Raw genomic sequence first — 24,122 nt, 5'->3', positions numbered from 1 at the left:
CGCCCCCGAGCCCCCACCTGGCTGGGCCTCCTGGAGACTCCCCAATACACTCTTTTCTCATGCTACCTCCCATCCTTCTGGAAGCTTCCCTGACTGCTCTATCACTCAGGGCCTGGGCAGCCGCAGACCCAGGTTTTGTGGGCCTAAAGCTTACACTTTGGGGCATCACTCCAAGAAAAAGAATACAAAATTATAACCACAAAGTGTAGGTGCAAACGAGACTATTTGGAACCAGAAAAGAAACCATAGCGAAAGGATCATATTTTAAATTCCGTATGCATGATAAAGTCAAGGAAATTTATCGATCACTTGACATACCTGTGTAATTCCCTTTTGCCTTTTTTCTCTTTTTAAAGTTTATTTTTGAGAGAGAGAGAGACAGAATGCGAGCGGGGAGGGGCAGACAAGAGGGAGACACAGAATCTGAAGCAGGTTCCAGGTTCTGAGCTGTCAGCACACAGCCGGATGTGGGGCTTGAACTCATGAACCGTGAGGTCTTGACCTGAGCCGAAGTAGGATGCTTAACCGCCTGAGCCCCCCAGGTGCCCCGATAATTCCCTTTTTTCTACATTTCAACTGGATACCCTGATTGTCTCTTCATGTGGCCGTGATGTCATAACATTTCCTATAAAGAGAATAAAAAGATAATTCAGGCTTTTCTGTTGCACTGTTGATCAAAATTTGCTTCTAATTATTTATAGGAAAGTTTCTTTACTGATGATGTTGAGCATATTTTCAGGATAATCAAATTTAGGGAACCCTCTGCCGAGGTGTTCTGCTTAGTATTTATACGAGCTGTCAGGTTTGGAGAACGTTCCACAGACTTCCCCTGGCCGCATTCCCAAGCTCTCACGATTCCAGGACCAGGACTCACCGGGCGTGCTGGCGTCCTGACCCGACCTGACCTCTGGCCCTGAGGCCAGGGTGGCAGAGGGCAGGAGTTTCCAGATGCCCACGACCCAGGTATGCCGCCCAGAGGTGGCCGTGAACCATCAGAATAGACATCCACTCCACCCGAGCTAGACGTGGCCCTGACTCTATGCCTCCCAATGCCTGTGGCTCTTGCAAGTCCCCAGAGGGGACATGCCTGGGGTGGGGAGGGGCCCAGAACCCATGCTCCCCCTGCCAGAGGCCCCTGCCCCCTGGGGGGTCTGAGCCCCGCATGCCAGAGGAGGGTCACCCAGAAATGTGCAGCTAGGGAGAGTTCCCAGGGGGTGGGGACAGGCCAATCCGAGGCTGCCTGCAAAGGACAGGGGTCTAGGGGACTTTGCTCCTGGCTCTTCAAGGAAACCCGGGTCTGCGGGTCACGCGTCGTGGGTGTGTCTGGAGCCCCAGCCCAAGTGTGGTCGTGACAACACTGGTCACCCCAGGATGTCCTCGGGAAGGGCCACTCTTGTCCCCTGCTGACATCCCTTGAACAAGGGTGACAGTCACTCACACAGAGCATGAGAAGCTGCTCCCTGCCCCCGAGAGCTGTGTCCCCCGCCCCTCCCCAGCAGCAAAACGTTACTGGTCCCTAGGGTGAGTCGGGGTGGGGGGGATGGGAGCACGCACTGTGCGGAGAGAAAACTCGGGCGGGGGCTTCACGGGCCTGTCCCCCCAGGCCCAGGGACAGCGTCTGAGCCGGGAAGGGAGGGCCGAGGCAGGCTCCCTGTGGTGGGTAGGAAGGCAGGACTGGCTGGCACTCTGGTTGAGACGCAGCGAGGCAGGTCATGAGGGCAGGCATGGTGCCCGCGTGAGAGGACCAGTGGTTCCCTCCCTTCCCGCCCCAGCCCTGTCAGCGAGAGCCGCCCCCCACCCCCGACATCCACGCTGGGGCCTCGCTCTGTGGACACCGCCTGCTGCAAAGGCGGGTCCCGAGCGGGTGACGGCCCCACCCTCTGTCCCCGCTGCCCCACACAGCGCGTACAGGTCACGTAGGCTCGGTTCTCTCAGCCACTCGGCAGAATGAACACGTGCCGTTTAGGGCATCCTCTTGTGTAGTCAATCAACAAACACTCCTGTGTGAGTCTCCTGCACGGGCACTGGTGGCGAGGCGGTGGGCAGAGCGGACAGCCCGCCTCGGAGAGCCCGTCGTCCCAGAGCAGATGCTGACCCCCGCGGCCGCTCACACGCACAGGAACACGTCGTTGGCAGCTGGGATGAGTGGCCGCTCCAGGGCGAAGACAGGCCGGGTGTTGGGTGGGGGGATTAGTCACATCTTCCCGGCGACTGACACCTGAGATCTCGGGACGGGAGCTAGAAGGTTGGAGGTGTGGCGGAGGCCAAGGGTGAAGGAAGGGGAGCCAGCACTGGCAAAGGCCCTGTGGTTGGGTGGGGGGAAGGGTTTGTCAGGAGCGGAGAGGCCGTGGCCGGCGGGCAGAGAGAAGCCCTTCGGGCAGGGCCGAGAGGGGCTTTACCGCAAGTGTGGTGGGCAGCCGTCCCCGTCCATACGCTCTGACCGCCCTTCAGGACGCCGGCAAAGCTGCTCTGCGGATGTGCTCAGAAGTCAGGGAGTGCCGTCCTGGGCGCCCCAGCTGAGAGAGCGCCCAGAGACCCAGGGGAGGATGACGAAGGCCTGGCCGGGTATCGGTGGGGCGGCGGAGGGCACACAGTCCCATGCGTGTGACTTGGTCCGTCCTGGGGGTGGGGTAGGGACGAGGGAGGGGTCCGGATGTGCCTCTGCTTCTATTATTTTGAGTTTTTAAGTTTATTTTTTTAATTGTGTTTATTTTTAGAGAGAGAGAGAGAGAGAGAGAGTGAGCAGGGGAGGGACAGAGAGAAAGGGAGACAGAGAGAATCCCAAGCAGGCTCCGCACTCAGTGTACAGCCGGACACAGGGCTCCAACTCACGAACCGTGAGATCATGACCTGAGCCGAAATCAGGAGTCAGATGCTTAACCAACTGAACCACCCAGGCACCCCAGGTTCTGCCTCTGCTTCTAGAACAGCAGGCTGGGAAATGGGTAGCAGGGCCCTCGGCAGTCACAACAGGTAAAGTCATGCTAAGGTAACAAGTAGCCCCAAGCCCCCCAAGGCTTAGGCCCCAAATGTATCTGTCACTCGTGGGATATGCCCATCACGAGGGACCCTCCCGAAGCCCACAAGTCGCCCGGCTCACCCCCATTGGCTAGATGAGTCACCGTGACAGGAGGGGACAGAGAGTGGGAGATTTGTGCAAACTGCTCCCGGGGCTGTGGGGTGTGGGCGGACACAACCCCCGCCGGTTTGGGACACTCAGGCGAGGGGCCCTGAGTGGACCGACCCCAAGGAGGCCGGTCAGAGCTGGGGAACCCCGGGCCCCGACAGGCACAGCCGGGGCTGAGGACCGAGACCCCAGGTTTGGAAATGGAGAAGGATCTGAGTGGGCAGAAGGCAGAGAACGTGGGAGCCAAGCAGCAGAAGGGAGGCCAGCTGGAGAGATTTGGGGGTTTCCTCTTCTGTTGTTGAAGTTGCCTTATTGTTTCTAGGATAAAGAAAGCCCCTACCTCCTGAGTGGGCCAAAGTGATCAGCCCTCCATTTAGCTGCCTAACAGAGGAAAGAGTGCCTGCCTCTGGGTGGGGGGAAGTGATACTCACCCCCCGGCTGCCTTTCTTTAACCATCATGCCCAGAAGACAGTAAAAGGTTATGAGACATGAGAAGTAGGAAAATGTGACCCTGAATCAGGAGGGAAAATTTGGCATGAGAGGCCGACTCACAAATGACCCAGATGTTAGAGTCATTGAATGAGGACTTGAGAATAACTATGACAAAGATGCTAAAGAATTTGGAGAAACATATAGAATGAGTTAAAGGAAGGAGAGTTTCAATAGAGACATGGAATCTCTGAAAGAAGGCATCATACGTCTGGAAGCTCGGTGTTTGCACCCCAGGATTTGTCATGTGGGCAAAACAGCAGCACAGGGAAGAGTGAGATGCATTCCAGGATGAGCTTGAGTGCGAGGGGCTGGCTGTGCACATGGGGCATCACACCGTATATGCGTTTAGTTTGTGGGGGCTGACAATACAGTTTGGGCAAACACAAGCCAATAGAAATTATCCAGGGTGAGGCATGGGGAGAAAAGAAATAGGGGCAAAAGGGACAGAATTTAGGGGCATATGAGATCACCGCAAATAGTCTATCATACACGCTTTCATGTAACTGGCATCCCAGAAAGAGAAGAGATCGAGAAGGGGGCAGAAGAGATATTTGATGAGATGGTGGCTGAGGATTTTGTAGAATTGATAAAAGACATCATTCTACAGATTTTAGATGCCTCGTAAATCCCAAAGAGGATAAAGGCAAAGGAAGCCACACCCAGGTACATTAGAGTGAACCTGCTAAGAACTAAAGATACGGACAAAATCTTGGAAGCTTCCAGAGAAAATGATACTTTGCCACCCAGGGAACAGCAATGAGAATGATGAGCATCTTCCAATTAAGAACAATGAGGGGCGCCTGGGTGGCTCTGTTGGTTAAGCGTCTGACTTTGGCTCAGGTCATGATCTCGCGGTTCGTGACTTTCATGAGTTTGAGCCCCATGGTGGGCTCTGTGCTGACAGCTCGGAGCCTGGAGCCTGCTTCAGATTCTGTGTTTCCCCCTCTCTCTGCCCCTCCGTCTCTGTCTCTTCTCTGTCTCTCTGTGTCTCTCAATAACAGATAAACATTAAAAAAATTAAAAAAAAAAAAGAACAATGAAAGCCAGAGGCAACTTAATACACCTTCAAAATGCTGATGGAAAGAACTTTCAACCTAGAATTCCATACCCAGTGCAAACATCCTTCTAAAATGAATACGAAAACGAGGACATTTTCAGACAAATAAAGAATTTATCAGCAGCAGACCTACAGAACAGAAATAATACCAGAGGAAAGTGATCCCAGATGTGAGCCTAAGTCTGTAGAAAGGCAAAGAAAGAGCACCAGGAAAGTCTGGGAAGGAAGAACAAAGGAGGAAAGAGAAGGTGGCAATAGCAAGACTGAAGGTCTGAACCCAGCCATATCACTAATTACATTAAATGTAAATGGACTAAACACTCCAGTGAAAAGACAGAGCTTATCAGATTGCATAAGAACATCAAGACTGAACTGTATGCTATTGCCAAGAGACACAGTTTAAATATCAGAACACAAAGAGATTGAAAGTATTGGGTAGGGAAAGGCACAGTGTCACACTCTAACCATAGAAAGTGGGTGAGGGGAGCCTGGGTGGCTCAGTCAGTTAAGTGTCCAAATTCTCTCAGGTCGTAATCTCACGGTCCATGAGTTCAAGCCCTGTGTCAGGCCCTGTGCCGACAGCTCGGAGCCTGGAGCCTGCTTGGGATTCTGTGTCTCCCTCTCTCTCTGCCCCTCCCCTGCTCACATTCTGTCTCCTTCAAAATAAACAAACATTAAAAAAATAAAAAAAAAGAAAGTGGATGAGACTATATTAATATCAGACAAGTTGACTTCAGGACAAGAGCATCACCTGAAGTTTCTACATAAACAAGGTGTTGGCTCATCAAGAAGGTGAGGGAGTGGAAGAGCTCAGGATGTTTGCAGGGATGGTTACAGATGTGGGCATTTTGCAGACCAAAGACAGAATGAGTGATGTGGTTCAGAGTCCCAGGGAAGAGGGAGGCTTAGAAAGGAGTGAGAGAGAGACACAGAGAATGACCAGCAGGCGAGGAAGTGTGGCTGAAGGCAGAGAATGGGTCAGCAGACTGCGGTCTCGTTAACAAAGTACATGCCAAAGCTGTTTTCTGGGAGAGTGAGGTAGGTGGTCCACGGGGTCCTTCGTCCGTGGGCATAAATGGGAATAAGGAGGGAGGGTGTCAGGACACCATCCAATAGCCCCTCTGTAAATACTTCCTGGTACCCACTATCAGCAGAGGGCTGGGGGCCAGGACCAGGGGGAAGACTGGATGTGGGCACCAAGCTGATTCACAAGCTGAGTCCCTCCACCCCCAGGCTACATGCAGGAAGGAGCCTAGCTGTGCTGTGTGACCTTGGGCGAGCCGTGGTCTCTCTGGGCTTTGGTTTCCTCAGCCAAGTACGGGGGTACTTCCCCTGGCTGGAATGGTGCCCCGGTGGCTCTCTCTGCCCAACAGCACTTGACCCCATCAGGAAAGCAAGCAGGTCTGGTCACTGGCCCACACCTCCCAGGACAGCCCTGGTCAGGCAGTGAGGCAAGGTGAGGCTCACCTGTGCCGAGGTGGGTAGGCCTTGTGGCAAACGGAGTAGATTGGATGCGGCACAGAGTGAGAGCCAGAAACACAGCTCTGGCTGATTGGAGATGCAGGAGTGTGTGCTTGTTGTGCAAGAGGAAAGCCTAGTTCTGTGTGTGTTGGTGTGTGAGGGGCATGTGGGGGCGTGTCCATGGTGTGTGTGTCACGTGTGTGTGTAACACACATGTGCACAGGCTCTACCTGCACACAGACCTCTCTTCCTGACGCCCTTCCTTCTCTCAGCCCTGCCAGCGGCTTTCTGGGCTTCCAGCTCCTTCTCTGATAGGGTGTGCTCACTGCAGAAACCGGGCAGGCAGGAGCGGGCTTCTGTTGTCAGGATGGGGCTCCTGCCAGCACCCTGGCCGCTGGCCCTCGGGCCCCACCGGGCTGCCTGCTGCCAGGCAAGGCGGGTGCTCTCTGGTCGGCCCTGAGCCTAGTCGGGCGGGTGCAGGACAGACAGACAGGGGACAGCTCGGAGGGGTCCTGCGGGGAAGCTGGGACACTTGCTATTTCGGCCCACCTCACCTGTCCCCTTCCCTTCTGTTGGCTGCCTGGACCGTCCCTGGACCTGCTCGGCTGCAGGGCCCTGGACCAGGCCGACGGAGAAGCTTCAGAAGGCACGGCACGTGCAGGGACGTGCCGACCCCACGTGCGGCCCACCCCTGCTTCCCTTTCCAGGGGACTCGATCTCAGCAAAGTGGGGAGCCCCACGCTCCAGGGTACCCCAGGGGGCAGGCGCTGGGCAACCCCACACAGGTCACTTAACACGCTGAGCCCCAACCACACAACAGGGGCCCGGGGGGTGGGGGTGGCCCACGGCATGAAGCCCCCAGCACAGCACCAGGTCAAGGAGCATTCACTGACCCTTCCATGTATCAGATGGAGTGACAGGGGCCCTAGGGCTGGGGGACCTGGCAGAGGAGACAGGGGAGGGGCCCTGCACTCTGCATGTCTGGGATCGTGCTGTTCACAGGCCTGCGTCTGTTCACGGTGCGTCTGAAACGCGGTGTTCAGGTTGATGTTCCAAGAGGGGTTCAGAGAAACATCAGCGGGAGAATGGGGCGGAGTTGCGCTGAGAACTGGGGAGGGAGCGTCTAAACCAGGCAGGGTTGGTGTGATCCCGGGGAGTCTGGGCCCAGGGCTGGGCGGCGGGCGGCCTCACCCATCTGGGATGAGGGCCACTGTGGCCACTGCTGCAGCCGCCGGGACCCCCAGACCCCTTCTGTGAGGACCCACACCAAGCCTTTGGTCCCTCAGAAGCCGCCGGGCATCCACAGCACTGCCCGGTCACTACCCCGGGGCGGAGGCCAGCGTGGGGCCGGCAGACGGGCAGTGGCCGCTCTGTGTCCCTCAGGACTGCCCTCCTGCTGTGCCGGGGGCCCTGCCGCCATCCGTGCGGGGTCCTGGCCCGGGAGGGTCAGGCCCCTTCCGTGTACTGGTGTTTATCGGGCTTCTGTTGGCGTCTGCCAGGTGCTGGCCCGTGGCTGCGTGGGGTTCAGGCTCCGCGGGGGATGCCCCATGCAGATGACCACGCACACCCAGTGTGTGATGTGTGTCCCGTCCCTCGAGGGCAGAAACCAGACCTCAGGGCACAGCGAGGGAGATGCTTGTCTTGGTGCGAAATCCAAGTGGGAGTCGCTAAAAAAACTCACTGATCAAGATGAGCACTATTTTAGCCCAACCCTCTCCGAAGCCAGAATTAATTCAAAATTCCTGATGAACGAAACATCAAACGCCTAAACACAGGCAGGGTCCCCGGGGCTGGTGCTGCCCCTCGTGGCTCTGGACCCGCCCCTCCCGCGGCCGCCCGGCCACCAGCCCACGACCTGTGGGCAGCGGCGTCTCAGGGGTGGGGGCACCGGAGGGGAATCCCTGGCAGGACGAGACTCCTGCGCCCAGGCTTCCTCCGGAGGGAAAACAACATTCCAGGGATGCGGTGAGGAAGTCCCTCCTCCCGGGACTTTCCCGAAGAGCCTGGGCAAGTCGGCCTCCGCAGGTGGCACGGGGACAGGGACACAGGGACGGAGTCCTCCGCCCTCTCTCCCTGGTGGAAGGCGGCTCCCGGGGCCCCGGAGGCCATGCGGGTGACGGTGGAACCGAGTAGTGTCCTCTCACACGCTGCCCCCTTTGCACAATTACCTGCGGAGGTTGACGGTTAGCAATGAGAAAGCAGAACGTCGTTCCAGTGCATCCGATTGCATTTTCTTTATTATGGGTCCTCAGCCGTCGCTGCTGCTGTGGGTGGATCTGAGGAAAAGGTCAAAGTTGCTTCCAGATTTCTCCAGCTGGGAAAGGCCCGGAAAGTCCCTTCCAGTGGCAGTTGGTTGGGTCTTGACTGGGGGTGGGGGTGGGGTGGCTTTGCCAAGCGTGGGCCTGACAAGAAATGGCTGTTGCGTGCAAACCGGCTCACTTGAGAAGCGTGTAACCAAGGAACTGTGGGCAGGAGCGTAGACAGACCTGAAGAAGCAAGGCGGGGATTGGGGGCTGGGGGGGTGGGTGGCCTGAGTGTGTGCCGGGACGGGCAGGGCTCTCCAGGAGAACAGAGCTGACGTGGAAACGTGGGGTTCGGAGCGAACAGCCAAGGAGGAATTCCCGAGACGTCTTCCGTGCAAAGAAAGAGGTGATTTTATTAAAGCAGGGGGACGGACCCGTGCACAGAAAGAGCTGCACTGGGGTTGCGAGGAGGGGTTCAGGGTGGGAGGGGTTCAGGACAGCACAGGCCTCCCGGGAGTTTTGGAAACAAGGCTTCCAGGACCCGGAGGGGCTTGCTGTTGTTGGGAAAAGGTCATTTATTACTGTTTAGTCAAAACCCCGTCATGAGACCCTTCAGATGGAGATCAGGGGGCCACATGCTTGGAGGATGATTGCCAGCATATATCTTGGGGTGGGGGGTGTTGAGACAAAGGAAGTTTCCAAAGGAATCTTTATTTGTTAAAGGAGACTCACAGGACCCTGGAGAGTGGACAGTGTCAGGCTAAGATCGACTTTTGCCCCGAGCAAAGTGTCCTCATCCAGGCCGCTGAGCTCCCGGGGGAAGGTCACCCTGCCTGTCCCAAGGACTTGTCAATGGGCTGTACGTTGTAAGGAAATTTGATTTGTTTCTTTGCTTTTGTTTCCCACAGCAAGAACCAGTAGGTGTGGGCGCACGCAGGGGAGAGGAGTTACCCGGGGCTCTGTAACAACTACCCCAAAACTAGCTGTTTTAAACAACAAGCGTTTATTACCTCGTGGTTTCTGTGGCTCAGGGATTTGGGGGGTCTGACTCAGGGTTTATCACGAGGCTGCAGCTAAGATGTCAGACAGGGTGGCATCACGTGCGGGTGTCACCGGGGCCGGAGGGTCTGTTTTCGAGAAGGTGAGTTCACACGGCCGTTGGCAGGGCCCTCAGTGCCCGGCCACTTGGCATCTCTGAAGAGCCACGCGGACATCCTTACAGCATGGCGGCCGGGGTCCACCAGGGTCAGTGATCCGAAAGGGGGTAAGGTGGAAACCACAATGTCGCCTGTGACCTCGTCCCGGCTGCCACTCACCTTGGCACAGAGCAGCCCAGACTCCACAAGGGCACGGACACCAGGAGCCGGGGACCGCGGGGTGGCATCTGGGGAGCTAGCGAGGGCACGGTGAGAACGGGATTGAGAGGGAGGTGCTTACCAGAGCCCCGGAGTCGGTGACTGAGATTGCAAATGGCAGTGGAGCTAAGCAGCCCCTGACACCCCCACTCCCCCTGCACCCCACTCCGATCCTGAGAGGCCCTCCGGGGACGGAAACCTCCCTGCCGGGCTTTATGCGTGATGACTCGCGAGGGCAGGCCACGAGGCTGAGGGCATCAGACCTGGTGGCACCTTGGCCGGGGGCAGCCGGAGCCCCGTGTGACACAGTCCGGCTCCGGCCAGGCGGGCCATGGGCGGGATGAGAAGCTGCTTTAGACAGAGGACGACACCCCGACCACCCAAAGTGACCGGGTGTGGCGGGGCCCGCGCAGGGGAGGAGGCCGCAAAGCATGATCGGGAGGGGCTGTTGGCCCCAACAAAACCGCTCTGTGTTCACCCCGAGCTGAGGCTCTGAGACCCGTCCCGCAGAGAGAGAACACGTGCGCTGTGGCCTCGCCGCCTTTTCTGCGGTGGCGTTCCTCACCCTCGAGACTCCAGAGAACCCGTTACGGTGGGTGGGGGTGCACTTGTCTGCGTTTTTAGCCTGGGGAAGGAAAGGAGAGGCTGAGGGCAGAGAGAGCTGCAGACCTGCGTGAATGTCACGCACGGAGGTTCCAGGCTCCCCGGGATCAGAGGACGTCAGGACCCGATGCATCCCCGCCCTGGGGGTGGGCTCAGCAGAGGGAGAGCCTTGGAAGCAGCCAGCCCCAGCGATGGCGGCGGGGAGTGTTGGGGGACGCTGAGGAGACACACGGCTCGTCCAGAACCGAATCCACCAACTCCTTACCCGCCTCTGAAAGCAGGGAGGTTCTGTTGACAACGGGGCAGCTTCAGGCATGGCTAGATCCAGGACCCCACATCATGGCCTCGAGGCTCTGATTCTCTGCCAAGGCTGGCATTGGGTGTCTGGGATGACCACAGCAGACAGCCTCCAGCATCTATGTGGCATTTTCCACCCCACTGTAGGCCGTGGGTTTTGATTTGGAGCTGAACACTGTGATAATTGTGGGAAGGGCCTCAGGGGCCAGGAAAGCCTGCCCACCTCTGCCCCCTGTCCGTTCTGCTGCAGCTTAATCCTTCATCTTGAGGCCATCAGAGGAGGAAGAGCCACACCTGGGCAGCCGAGAGGTTTCCCAAAGATGACCTTTGTCACTTTATAATTTCCCCAGAGCCCGTGTGCCCTACTCTCTAAAGCCAAGAAGCCCCTACGTGGGAGAGGGGCAGTTGCTAGTCAAGAAAGACTGTACCCGTCCATGTGCCAGGCATTGTGCAGGGGGCCACGGGTGCAGAGACATTTAAAATGCACAACCTTCTCGTGAGGAACTCACCCGGCCCGCTGGGGAGACTGCCCAGCCTCCCTCTCCCCTTGGCCAGGCAGCAAACCTCTCCTTCCTGCGGGGCTGCCCTTACTCAGTATAAGGACAGACATGTACCTCGTCTGCCAGCCACAGCGGTTGGTTCTGCGATGCTCACGTGACCCAAATCACAACATGAGAACCCCCTCTGGGACTTGTTCCCAGAGTGACCAGAAAATCGGGGCTCACTTGGTAGGAGGCAACTGTGGGATTGTCAGAGGCCACCTCCACCCCACGGGGAGAGAGTTGACACCCAGAATGAAGTCAATAAAAGACAAGCAGAACCAAGACAGGGAGAGAGAGGCCAAGACTCGAGGCCATGACTGGGGCTCCTGGATCCAGCCAAGCCTGAAGCTGCTCCTGGGAGATGTAGTTAATGTAAGCCAATACATTTCCTATTTACTTAAGTTCATTTGAATGGAGATTCTGAGCCAAGGGAGTTCTAGCAATATAAAGAGACCAACACTCATGCGGGAATGCCAGGTCTATACCTAGGCGCTCAGGCAGTGGGGTGCAGAGGTACCGTGGAAACTAGAGGAAGGGCAGGCTGGGTCTCGGAGGATGTGTGCAGCTACCCAGGCAAAGGCTCTCAGAGAGGCTGGGGGCGGGGGCGGGCCGATGCAGGAAGGGCTGAGGGCGATGAGCAGCGAGTGGCGGGGTGGAGGCCACGTGCGGCAAAGCAGTGAGGTGGGCATTGTGTGGACTGTCCTGCCTCTCGCCACCCCGGAGCACCAGGTGGTCAAACATGCAGGTTCACACTCATGGGGACCAAACGTAATTGGCAAATCAATCCTTGGCCTGCATTGTCTGCCAGCAGCGTGATGGAATTGACCGACCACGGCATCTCTGCCTAGAATCCCTGCACCCCTCCCACGTGCTGACCCCACCTTCCTGTCCCAGTCTCCCCACTTAGCCACGAGGTGGATCTCTCTTCCCCTCTCCTCCCGTCTCTCTGTCTCTCCACCTCCTCTGTCCGATCCGTGGGTCCATCAAAACCCTGAGCAGCACCCCCAGCCTCCAGCCTGGGAACCCCAGGCCCCACCTGTTTCCAGGGGCCGGTTGGCACCCTGGGATGGGGGAGGGCCGAGCCCCGGAGCCCGGGGTAGGCTGCAGAGGGCTCCTGGCAGCACAGAGCCAGGCAGGGGCCTGGCGGGACTCCTGAAAGCCACTCCGGCCTCCGCGTAGTGTGGATTTGATGCCCAGCGTGGGCCCTGCCTGGGCAAGCTCACGGGTGCCTCAACCCCGGGTCACGAGAAGTCACTGGTCTCCACACCTTCCCAAACCAAGCGCAGCCAGGGTGAGCAGTGAAGCCTGTCGTGGCTCCGCACCCGGATGAGTCACCCTGAGAGCGTCTGCCCGGGGTGGAGGTGCCTCCCTCCCGCCCTCCGTCCGTCCCCACCAGGGTCAGGTCCTCAGGAGAGAAGGCCGGGGGTGCGATCCCCGTTGTCTGAGTCCGACTCCGGTGTCCGGTCTCACCGGAGCTGTTCCCCGATGGGCCCGGAAGCCGGAGCCAGAATGGAGCCCCGCGATGGAGCCGAGCAGGGGCCGGGGGGAGGGTGGGCGCGTCCTCGTGGGGAGGAGGCCTCCCGCCAGGCGGAGCTTCCCCGGGCACGGTGCCCAGGAGGATCCTGGCCGGTCCTCGGGAACTTGGAGTCCAGCCTGCGGGACTCTATCCCCCAGAGAGAAAGTCACCTGAGTCTCAAAGTCAAGGATGAAATGCCACCTGAAAGGACTCCTGTTTACACAAAAACACAGCGTAACGTCTGTGCAGAGTCAGCCAGGCTCGCGCCGGGCAGGCCGCGACTCTGCACGGAGCCCCACGGCCACAGAGCTGTCCGCTCGAGGCGGGCCCCGCGGGCCCAGGAGCTCGCGCAAGGAGCTGGGGGCCCAGCCCCTCGGCCTTAGAGGAGCCCGGAGCCCGGAGCCGGGGCAGAGCCGCCCTCCACGTCAGGGGCAGGTGCGCCTGCCAGCGGGCACCTCTCCCCACAGGCCCTGGTCTCCAGCAGGTCTTTGTGATATTTGACCATAAACGAAGGCTACGGGGAGCCCTGTTTACAGTAAACTCTCACTTCCTCCTGCCTGGATGAGCAGGATTCCGCCGGCCCAGGAAGGAAAACCCGCGTGCGTCTGGTTTCTGGAGCAGAAATGACTTCAGGCTTCACACCCCCCACCCCCACCCCCACCCCCACCCCCGGCATCCTCGGGTCTCGCTCCGCACAGACCCTCGGCCTCTGGCCTCCTTCGGGACAACTTGCACGGTGGCGACCACGGCACATTTTTCCCCGTGGCAACGGAGGTCTCGGGCTCGGGAACGCACGCGCATGTGCACATGCACACGCACACACGCGCAGGCTGAGCCCTGCACACGCCGGCACTCCCTCACGGCAGGGCTAGCACAGCCCAGCACGCCCGGCCTGCACACCTAGCCCACACACCCGGTGCACACTTGGTGCACACCCAGCCTGCATGCCCGGCCTGTGCTGACACCATCGGCTTGGCTCTCGCGAGCTCCAGGATCCCTGGAACACAGCGGCCTGATGATCAGGCACAAACGGGGCCCCAGGGGGCGGAAGGCCCTGCTGAGGGCGAGAGCCTGTCCTAGCAACAGAGCGCCCAAGGCACTAGGGACCGTGAGCTACGGAATCCGGTCAGCCCAGGCCATCCTGCAACCCCAGAGGGGACAAAGACCTGCTGTCCCTCGTCCTCCCCGAACACGGGGCACAGGGTAAGTGCCCTCCTCTTCCTCCGATGAAGGCCAGCTCCCTCCCTCATCCTGCACTGCAAGGGGGAAGTCACCTCCCCGTGGTCACCTCTCCCCCTGTGGTCCCATCCACCGACAGGAGACACCCTTCTCCTGCCGTGAGCTCACCCACTTGGCCCTGTTGGTCAACAGCGCTGTCCCCAGGCTCGCGGGCACCTGACCAGGAGTCACACAGGCCAACACCAGCTGATGAGCTGGACGTCCTGAGTCACCGACTCTCTCAGGCTTCTTCCTCGGCAGCTTGGGGACAAAACCTTTGCCTTTTAAGCCTGTGGTGGTGACCCAGTCCGAACAAGCGGGGCGATGGGTTTCTGCACCCCGGCCCACGTGCGTGCATGTGCAAACACATCACCGAGCAGCCTCCTCCAGCTTAAATTCTGCCCAGCCTCCGGGCCAGCCCCTCCTGTCCCCTGGCCCCTCTCGAGAATGTGCATCCCACTTGGGGTGAAGCAGCAGGAGGGGGGTGCCGGGGCCCCGGGGAGGGCTTGGGGTGCAGGCACAGCACCGGTGCCCTCTCTTGTGCTTCCTGCAGGCTGAGTCCTGGGGTTCAGCTTCCTCATCCGGGCACCGGAGACATGATGCCTGCCACAGAGTGGGTGTGAGGGTGAGTCACCAAGTGTGACAGCCAGCATATCACCAGATGGCATCTGGGGGAGAGAGCACGGGGGTCTTGCCCCCCCCCACCCCAGTCACTGGGGCTGCTGACCCTGGCTGGTGGGGGCTTTGCCAACCTCAGTTTCCCTGCAGCTCCCTAGGCCTTTCCCGGGGAATCTCCTGCTGTCCCGACCTGTGGGCACCTGCTGAGAGCTGTCTCCGGCCACCCTGGGCTCAGGGAAGTCCTGGAAGAAGGCTTTCCTTTTGGAGTGACAATAACGAGTGTGCTCCCAGGAGCCGACAGCGCCCCCCTCCTCATGTTACTTCTCTGGGCACCCCTGTCACCTCTGCCCCAACTCCCACCGCGGGTGAACCACAGATGAACAGTCTTCCTGGGGCCAGGGCCGCCTGGACGCCGGGGTGTGATGTGATGAGGGGGTGTTGCCCCTAGGCGCCCTGACGGCTCTCCTCGGCAGAGGGGGGGTCTCCGTGTGTGTCCAGGGATCTGGCTGCCTGTGGGCTGGGGGCCCGCTGCTCCTCCCCAGGGTCCCAAGGCAACAGCAGCACAGGGCCCACTGCCTCCGCCGCCACCGTCCCCGCGCTGGGCACTTGTGACCTTCTGCCGCTCAGGGAAACCACTTCCCTCTCCTGTTTTCATTTCCCTTTTTCCCCAGGAAGGGAGACCACCTGCCCTTGGCCCAGCGTGAGCCCTCAGCAAGGGCAGCTGCATCCCCAGGCCTGGTGTGCTCGGCTCCGAGGGGGCCTGGCACCCAGGGCCAGCAGGGAGCTTTTACCCACAAGTCGGGCGAGCTGTCACCTTCCCTCACAGAGGAAGGGACTCAGAGCCAGGAAGCGCCCACTGAGTCTGGCTGCAAGGGTCCCACAGCCCTGGAGCAGGGCAGGCGGGAGGCGTGGGGCAGCCTCCCCCCTCTGTGGCCTTCCTACCACCCCTGCACTGGGAGACTCCCCACCCCTCACTGCCCCCAGGTCACCCCAGCACAGCCGTGGGGTCCCACTGCAGAACAGGGCAGACACCCCCACCTCAGGCCCCCACTGAGGCCGGGAGGTGGCCCTGGGTGAGTGGCCGGTCTGCTGGCTGAGCTCCCGCCCAGCCCCTGCTTGCTGGCCCCACACGGGGCTCTCTGTAGCCACTGGGGACTGCGCTGGCCCCAGTGCAGGCTGCCCACCCCCCACCTCCTTGCCAGGCCCCTTCTGTGGCTGCGGTCTCCACTCCTCCCGGGCTGGCCCTGCGTGGCCAGCTCTCCAAGCTCTGGCCTCCAGTGACCCCTCCACGTGCCGGCCCGGAACACCTGCACCCACCCCGCCGAGCCTGAGCCTGCCTAGCTGGCCGCTCCCTCAGCCCCTCCGCCCCGGGGCCTGGGGGCAAGGTGGCCAGTGGCTGAGGTCCTGCAAAGCCCAGGGGGAGACCCCCAGAGCCATTCCACAGATAAAGCCCGGGCCTCTGTTTACTCAACAGCTCCACAAGGATGAACAGTGTTGGCTGGCCCGGCAGGGAGGGGCGCCCCACGTCCCCTGCTGGGATTCAGCCTTCCAACCCCAAGCTCGGGCACACCTTGACCCTCCCATGGGAAAGCACGGGACTATCAGGCCCGACTGTCAGGCTGGAGGGAGGAGGAGGGGTCCGCAGGGAATGGGGGGCTGCGGTGCCTCTCTAAAGATGCCTCTGTTCCTTGCACAGGGGAGGAGGAGGGAGTCGTTCCATCGGGAAGGTGCATCAATACTTGTAGACGGCACGGTCACGGAGCATGGAGAGGGCGGGAACCGAGGGCACAGAGGGGCTGCCTGCCCAGGAGTCCCTGGGACTTAACGCCGGGGCCTCTGCCCTTTGGAGGTGGGCACTTGCCTGTTTCGTCCTCCGTGTCAATTTCCCGGGGCCACTGGATCACAGGCCACAGACCAGGGGGATTTAACTCCACAGAAGTTTATTCTCTCACAGGTCTGGAGGCTGGAGGTCCAAGACCAAGGTGTCAGCAGAGCTGAACCAGCTCCAGAGGCTCTGGGAAGGGTCCCTCCTGCCTCGGCCAGCTCTGGTAGCATCTGCTGGCCCCCGTGTTCCTTGGCTTGTGGCCACACCTGTGTCCACCTGTCCCTCCATATGTGCCCAAACTCCCCTCCTCTATGACACCGGTCCTATCAGGTAGGATAGGAGCTTATGGCCCAGCTCAACTTGATTACACCTGCAAAGACCCCATTTCCAAATAAGGTCACATCCACAGGTTGGGGGGTTGGGACATCAACATATTCTGGGGGACACAATGCAACCCACAATACCCTCTTCTTAAAAGGGAGGGAAGAATGGAAAGCATCACAAATAGGGACTTGCCTCTGGCCTGGGGCCTTAGCCATTGGGTCCTGCCTCCAGGCAGGGTCTCTTGGTGATGGGGAGGGGGTCCACAGGGCTGTGAGAGCAAAGAAAATGGGGAGTCTCTCTTGGGGAGGGCCCGGAGAGTCCCATCACATCACCATCACCGTGTGGCTCTGGGGTCTGGCTGTCAGGTAAGCTGATGTGCCCATCACCACTGCTGGCCCGGGAGGAGGGACCTGTGACCCTGTGGGGACAAAGCCTCTGTGCTTCTAGCCTGCCCTGTGCACAAGGATGAGGCTCTGGCCCTCTGAGCTGCAGGAGAAGCCTCAGGAATGGGAGGGAGAAGGGGGGCCCGGCTCTGAAGGGGTCGCAGCCTGAGAAACAACAGCCGGCCCCTACGCACCGGCTGCTCCCCTACCAGCTGCCCCCAACCCAGGCGAGGGGAGCAGTGACCCCACAACACCAGAGAGCCTCAGATGACAACTGTGCCCCAGCACCCCTCCCCTGTCCTGCTCTGACCCCTCACCACTGACCACGGGCAGCCCAGGGCGATGACCAGCCTCGACATCACCAGACCCCAGGGGCCTTCTCTTGATGGGGCTGGCGTCAGTAGGGTGCATGTTGGGTGCACCCCTTCCCCCACCGCAGGACCTGGCTGTGCACCCCATCCAGAGGCATTTCCGCTGCCCCGCCCAAGCTTTACTGCCCCCAACACACTCTGGCCACCAGCCCGCGTGACCAGCCATGTTCTCTTGGCCCCATGGCCTCTGGGTGGGGTGGCTGTGGCGGGCAGTACCTCCCTGACCCCTGGCTCTCCCCTGAACCACCCAGCAGGTCCAGGGCGCTGCGAGCACTCGGGGCTCCCCGGTGGCTGAGGCCACGGCACACCTGCGGGAGGCGATAATCACCGCCCAACTCAGACAGGCAGACGACTTGGCCGCTGTGCCTGTTCAGGAAAATTAACTGGACCCCATACGGAGACCCATACGGAGAGGGAACTTGCCCAGTAAGTGTCTTAAATGCACGGGCCCAGAATGCTGCAGCACAACCTGCCTGCAACTTGGGGCCCAAGGGAGGTGCGCAGGGTCCCTAGGAGCTCGAGGTCTGGAGGGCTCCCAGGTGCTGGCCAGTGGGACTCTAGCCCCTCCAGCTGGACTCCTATCCCCTCCATCTATCTATCATCTTCCACCCGGGGAGTCCCACCCTGCTGTCAGGAGGGGCCCCGGCCGGGGCTGACCGGAGAAACTGACTGGCCCTGTTGTGCCCTTGTGTGGCCCTGCACCTCGAGGCCAGCGATGGCCCGAGCTTGGAAGGCTGCCCAATGCCCGCTTGGGGGGTTGGACCCACCGCAGAAGCCTTTTCTTTCCCCCACTCGCTCTTTGGGGTCTTCTGATTGCCCAGTGAGAGGAGACAGACAGCCGGGGCACCAAGGGACCAGGGCCGGAAGCCAGGCTCCGCTGACCTGGGGCTGAAACCCCAGCCTCAAGGCCTCGGGGCCCTGGCCCCACCCTCCCTGCCCAGCGGGAGCTGAGACCTCGGCAGCCAGGCTGCAGATGTGAGGAAGAAGCTTCCCAGGGACGAATCACAGCAGCTCACGTTGGCCCGGTGTCCTCTGTGTCCTCTGAGAGCCTGGGGCACGTGCTGCTGTTGGCCGAGGGGCAGGTGGAAGGAGAGGCCACGGGCACAGCCGCACAGCAGGGAGGTACTGGCTCCACAGTCCCGTCAGAACAAGGGAAGTCCTACGGACAGACAGGCGTGGAGCTTTCGTGCCAGGCGTGGAGCTTATGGAAAAGCGGACTCTCCTGTCCTCGCGAACACTTTATCTCCGTACCCGCCGGGTAGAGAAGTTGTGCTTTTCACACTCTTGTCGTCGTTATCATAGAAATAAATGCTATACGAACACAGTTCTGCAAAACACAACGAAACTGGGCAGCTTCGTGGGAGCCCACAGCCTCCCAGACGCGAGGCGTGGCCGTGTGTCCACAGTGTGACCCGCGGGAGGTGGGCAGGGTGGAGGTGTGCCGCACCCTTTCTCCTTGCGGAGACAAAAGGGAGCAATCAAAACCCAGCCCCGCAGAAGACATGACAAGCCACAAAGGAGAGACAGCCCGGAAATGCGGAGCAAGACGGCCGACTGGGACCCGACACGTGAGTTGTGTGCGCGGTTAAAGGGGCGAACACACCGTGTAAAGAGCAGAGATGGCGGACTGGGCTCCCATCCGAGACCCCAGGTTGGACCATCTACAGGAAACGCACCGGAAATAGAAAGACAGGCCGCACGTGTAGATAAAGCATCGCGCCCACACGGCGCTGACTGTACGGAAGCCAGACAGCGGCGAAAACACCAGAACCGACCTCGGAACAAGGGGGATCCACGGCCAGGAATCGCCCGCAACGGAAGCACGGTCAGCTCGTCCAGGAGGCACAACAGTCCTAAAAAGTAGGCAGCGGGTAAGGGAGAGCTTCAGAGTGCGCATGGCTAAGGCGGACAGGGCGGAAGAAATGAACTCGCAGGTGTAACTGGTCGTCTCCACACCCGTCCCGCAAAAACAAATACAAAAGGAAGACAAAATCAGGAGGATGTGGAGAGCACAAACATCGGTCTCACCCAGCTTGACTTGCCTGGTGGTTATGTTTACAGAGCATAAACAGCAGCGCACCGGAGGGTCACCCAGCGAACCTCGCGCCCGTCCGCAGAACAAGCCTCCGTGACACAGAGGACACGGCCGCAGATCCCGCAGACGATAAGAGGGGCCCGAGAGAATACGACGGACCTTGGAGAACTAAATCCGACAGCCCAGAAGAAATGTGCAAACGCCTTGGAAAACACAAACTTCCGAAGCTCGCTCGAAAGTGGAACGGGGAATGTGTGTCCCTCTAAACGCAGTAATGAGATCGCATGTGTGATTTACAGCCCCCCCCACCCCCCAATGTGGCTCCCGCCCCAAGCGCTCTCACTGACGAATTCCACCCAACACTTAGCAGAGAGAGAATTCCGACTGTACACAAATATACAGACTCCATACAACTTGTAGAGAATGATAGGCTGACTCGAAAATTTATACGGAAATGCAAAGGACCCAGAAAAGCAAAACTCTTAGAGAAACAAGAACAAAATGACAAGACTTACACTACCCGACTCATCAAGACTTCAGAAATCACTTGATGTCTGACAAATGTTTCAAATTAATCCAGCAGGGGCAAGGGAGCATCTTGGCAATAAATGGTGCTGGGACAACTGGCCATCCACAGAGGAAAAATAAGCCTCGACCGTTGTCCCAAAGCACAGGCAACATTCATCCCAAAGTGGGTTGCAGATGTGGACCAAAAGCTAAAAGTGTGAGAAGCCTCCAGAAGGGAGCACAGGAGAGTCCCTCCACACCAGGAGTGGGGGTGGAGATCGCTTAGGACAGAGGAAGCACCAGAAAAGAGAAGGTGTGTTGGACGTCATAAAATTTAAAACTTTGAACTCCTCTCTTCCAACGAAACACAGGCCACAAGTGGGAGAAATATTCTGTGTGTGTGCACAAACATGTGTGTATGTGCACATGCACATGGGTAGATCTGTATGTATACATGTGTGCAGATACGTATACATGTATGTGTATATACACACACACGACGAAGAAACTCATATCAAAACATATAAGGAATTCCTACAACTCAATACTAAGAATTCAAACAACCAATTAAAAATTGGCAAAGACACGGGCGCCCGGGTGGCTCAGTCAGTTAAGCGTCTGACTCTTGGTTTTGGCTCAGGTCATGGTCTCAAGGTTCATGGGATCGAGCCCCGTATCGGGCTCTGTGCTGACAACGCAGAGCCTGCTTGGGATTCTCTCTTTCCCTCTCTCTCTGCCTGCGCCCCCCCCCGCCCCCAATAAATAAATATACTTTTTTTTTTTTTTTTAACTGGCAAAGACTTAAGTAAACTTGAAACCTAGAACGGCCCATAAGCATGTGAAAAGATGTTGGCCATCACTAGCCATCAGGAAAATGCAAAATAAAACCACAATAAGGGACCCCTGCAGGCCTATCAGGGTAGCTAACTGGGCCCTGTGAGTGCTGGTGAGGACGAGGGGCAGCCAGCGTGCTCTCCCGCTGCAGGGGGGACTCGCGTCACAGCTCGGCAGCTTTAACGACGTTGACAGCCACCGTGCCACGGGACACGGCCGCTGTGCCTGTATCCCCACTACCCGAGAGAAAAGAAGGACGTGCGCACAAATGCTCGGACGCGAAGATTCCCAGCGGTGGCACCTGCGGCAGCTCGCACCGGAAACGGCCCGACTGTCCGCCGACTGCGGAGGGACCACAGACGCTGGCACAGCGAGCTCGGCTCCGCAGCGAGAGAGGCTGAGGCCCCAGCGGGCGACCCCTGCACGAGCCGCCACGCGACGATCGGAGGCGCACGCGGCACGGACTGTCTGCAGGAAATTCTAGAAAGTGCAGAACTAGTCCACGGTGACGGAGACCAGGCCACGGCCGCCTGAGGCCCAGGGAACGGGAAGGGCCCCTGCAAAGGACCCAGGGGCTTTCTGGGAGGCTGCGGTGACGGGCGGGCTGGGTTTGGCGGCAGTGGCTGGCAGAGCTCCTCGAGCCACATGCTCAGTCCGGATGGGTGAGTCCCGCTGTGTGTCCCCTGCAGCTCAGCAGAGCTGGCTTGTTCTGGGGACGCGCCGTTCTGTGGGAGGCTCCCACCCCGTGCTCCCCACAGTCTTTGATCCGTGGTCCAGTGGGACCTATGAGCCCCCACTTTCCTTGAGCCCTCGTGGCCGGAATGGACACCCTTGGTGAAGGCAGGAAGACACCCGGGTCCACGTTTCCGACACCCTTGAGAGGAACGGCAGTGCCTCGAGCGAGCTGGGTCCACCGACGCCTCCTCCCTCCCGGGCGCCCCGCTGCTCCTGGCTGTGGCGACGTCGCAGGCACCACTGTGCTCACGGAGCGCCCGCCGTGTGCCGGGCGCTGTGCAAAGCGGTTCTCGCAGTAGGCGGTGTTCGCTCAACCCCGAGAAGTACACCGTGTGGTCACGCACGCCGTCTTGACCAGGAGAAAGCCAGGCATGGCTCGGCCCTGTCCGCCGCCACAGGCCTGGAAGACTGCTGCGCGGATCACATCCAGGCGCATCCGACAGCAGAGGCCACCTTCTGGGGCCCCCGTGCTCCTCTGCGCGCTGGGCTCAGCTGCCCCTGGGTCTGCCGCGGTCACGGCCCCGGGCAGTACCCGGACGCCCGCCAGAGCGACCAGGAGGCGGAAACTCTGAACCCCCGGCGTGCCCGGCACTCAGGTGTGCCAAAGCACAGGTGAGCCTGGCCACACCCCAACGGAATGGCACGCGCACACCACACCGAGCAGCGCCCGAGTGGGCAAGGCCCTCGTGGCCCAGAGCAAGATGCAGACGGTGGGGCCGGGCGAGGGTCCCCAACAGGCTGGCGGGCCTGGGCCAGGCCCATGGCTGGCCGGCCTGGGCCAGGCCCATGGCCGCCCTGGCCCTCTCTCTGAGGGCCGGAATGACTCCCGAGCGGATCACCCGGCCCGGATGGATGGTAGCCCCACGAGACATCCGCGGGGCTCCCCAGGCGGGGGGCTCCGACTTGCAACCTGGGAGTTCCAGAAGTGCCACTTAATGACGACGACGACGGGAGTGCCCCACAGAAACAACCCAGTGTGAACTTGGGATCTCAGCGGGCAGCGGTCCGGCTGCTCGAGGTGTCCTAGGCGTGGGACGGGATGCGGCCGGCCCGTAAGGAGCCCAGCCGGGGAGCCGTGGGCCACGCGTGTCGGTTGAACACCCGTTAGTCTCTTCCGAAGCTGGTGTCCCCCTCGGGGACCCCCACTGCCAGGAGTCGCAGGGCCCACTCGGGGCGCACACGGCAAGGCCGAGCCCCCACACACGTCAGGGCCCCCCAACACCCAGAGCCGCGGCTCGGTTCTGGGCGTTGTAGCCGTTCCCACGCAAGCAGCATAACCACCCCACTGCTGCTGCCAGCCCGGCCTCCTGCCCACAGCGCGAGTGCCACCCCGGGCTTGAGTGGCCGGGCCGAGGGGTCATCCCCACGCCGGCTGACAGACCCTGACTCTTCCGGAGACCCCTGCGGGTCCCAGCCTGCTGTCCTCTGTCCCGTGTCCTGCTGTTCCACCACGGGGAAGCTTCTTATCCACGTCGGGCCTCTCCCCAAGAGAATCTATTTCCTTCTCATTATGGTGAAACGCGGTTAACGTCAAAGTTACCACGTTAACCATTTTCAAGTGCCCAGTTCTGTGGCCTTCAGTCCATTCACGTTGCCATACAACCGTCACTTCCATCCATCTCCAGAACGTTCTATCTTCCCCACACTGAAGTCTGTCCCCAGAGAGCACGGATTCTCCCTCCCCCTCCCCCAGCCCCTGGCTCCCACCCATCCCCCTTCTGTGTCTACGGTTCTGCTGCTTGAGGTCCCCACGTAAGTGTCCCTGGTGTAATGTCCTCAGACTCATCGTGTCACAGCAGGAGTCGGTTCCTGTCCTTTTTATGGCTACTCTTCACGTGCCACCGGACGTCACGTCCATCGCCTTGTCAACGGGTGTGTGGCTGCTTCCGTCCCTCGGTCGCTGAGTCGCGGTAATGAACAGAGGCGCCAGTGGGGTCTCTGCCAGAGGTCGGGGCCCACGCCCACCAGCGGAAGGACACGGTGGCTCTCACTCGGTGGGGCTCTGCCAGACCGTGCCACCCTCTCCCTCGAGCAGCCCACGCGGGTGCTGATGGCAACCTCACAGTTTTTTGTTTTTGGTGACGACCATCCTAACGCGTGTAAAGAGACTGACAAACTTTCTTTAACCCAAAGGTATTTGCCAGGGAGTCAAAATGAAGGGACCCCTGTGCCCTGTGAGCAGCCACGTCTCTCTTATTGCTAGAAGTTCGTAAAGCTGGTTTGAAGAGACTGGGAGAGTCTGGCCGTGAGGGTCTTCCAAATGCTCGGTTCACAAGTGGATTCGCTGAGCGTTACCGGGGCGGGAGGGAGGAGGAAGGAGCGTATGGCACCCTGGGAGGGGAGGAACCCACTGGAAACAGGCCGGGCTGGAGATGCCACCCGGGGAAGGGGGGACCAGCAGGGCCGGGGCGCGCTCAGCCCCAGGCTGCCCCTTCCCGCGCCCTGCCCTGAGCGCCCAGCGCCCGGTGGGTCGCTACTTCCGGGGGAGGGCAGCTCCGGGCGGCCAGGCTGGCGGGGGAGCTGGTACCACCGCCCCCTCTCTCAGATCTGAGACCGGAGGGCGGCAGGAGGAAGCGGCT

General features: G+C 59.9%; 1 long non-coding RNA gene across 6 annotated transcripts; it reads right to left on the bottom strand.

The window, feature by feature from the left end:
• Positions 1-412: 412 nt before the first annotated feature.
• On the bottom strand, positions 413-15,278 carry LOC106985691 (uncharacterized). 6 transcript variants are annotated; one of them, XR_003414703.2, is made up of 5 exons: positions 9,391-15,278; positions 8,306-9,237; positions 2,400-2,619; positions 1,910-2,303; positions 413-625 (listed from the first exon to the last, which is right to left on the bottom strand). It is a non-coding gene; the product is annotated as an uncharacterized LOC106985691 (long non-coding RNA). The 6 variants fall into 6 exon arrangements; XR_003414702.2 differs by having other exon boundaries at positions 8,306-10,360; positions 10,604-15,278; XR_008297489.1 differs by having other exon boundaries at positions 8,306-14,771; positions 14,890-15,277.
• Between the last annotated feature and the right edge of the window lie 8,844 nt (positions 15,279-24,122).

Source organism: Acinonyx jubatus, chromosome C2, assembly GCF_027475565.1.
Source record: "Acinonyx jubatus isolate Ajub_Pintada_27869175 chromosome C2, VMU_Ajub_asm_v1.0, whole genome shotgun sequence".
Classification (NCBI taxonomy): domain Eukaryota; kingdom Metazoa; phylum Chordata; class Mammalia; order Carnivora; family Felidae; genus Acinonyx; species Acinonyx jubatus.
This window is presented reverse-complemented; position numbering and strand designations above follow the sequence as displayed.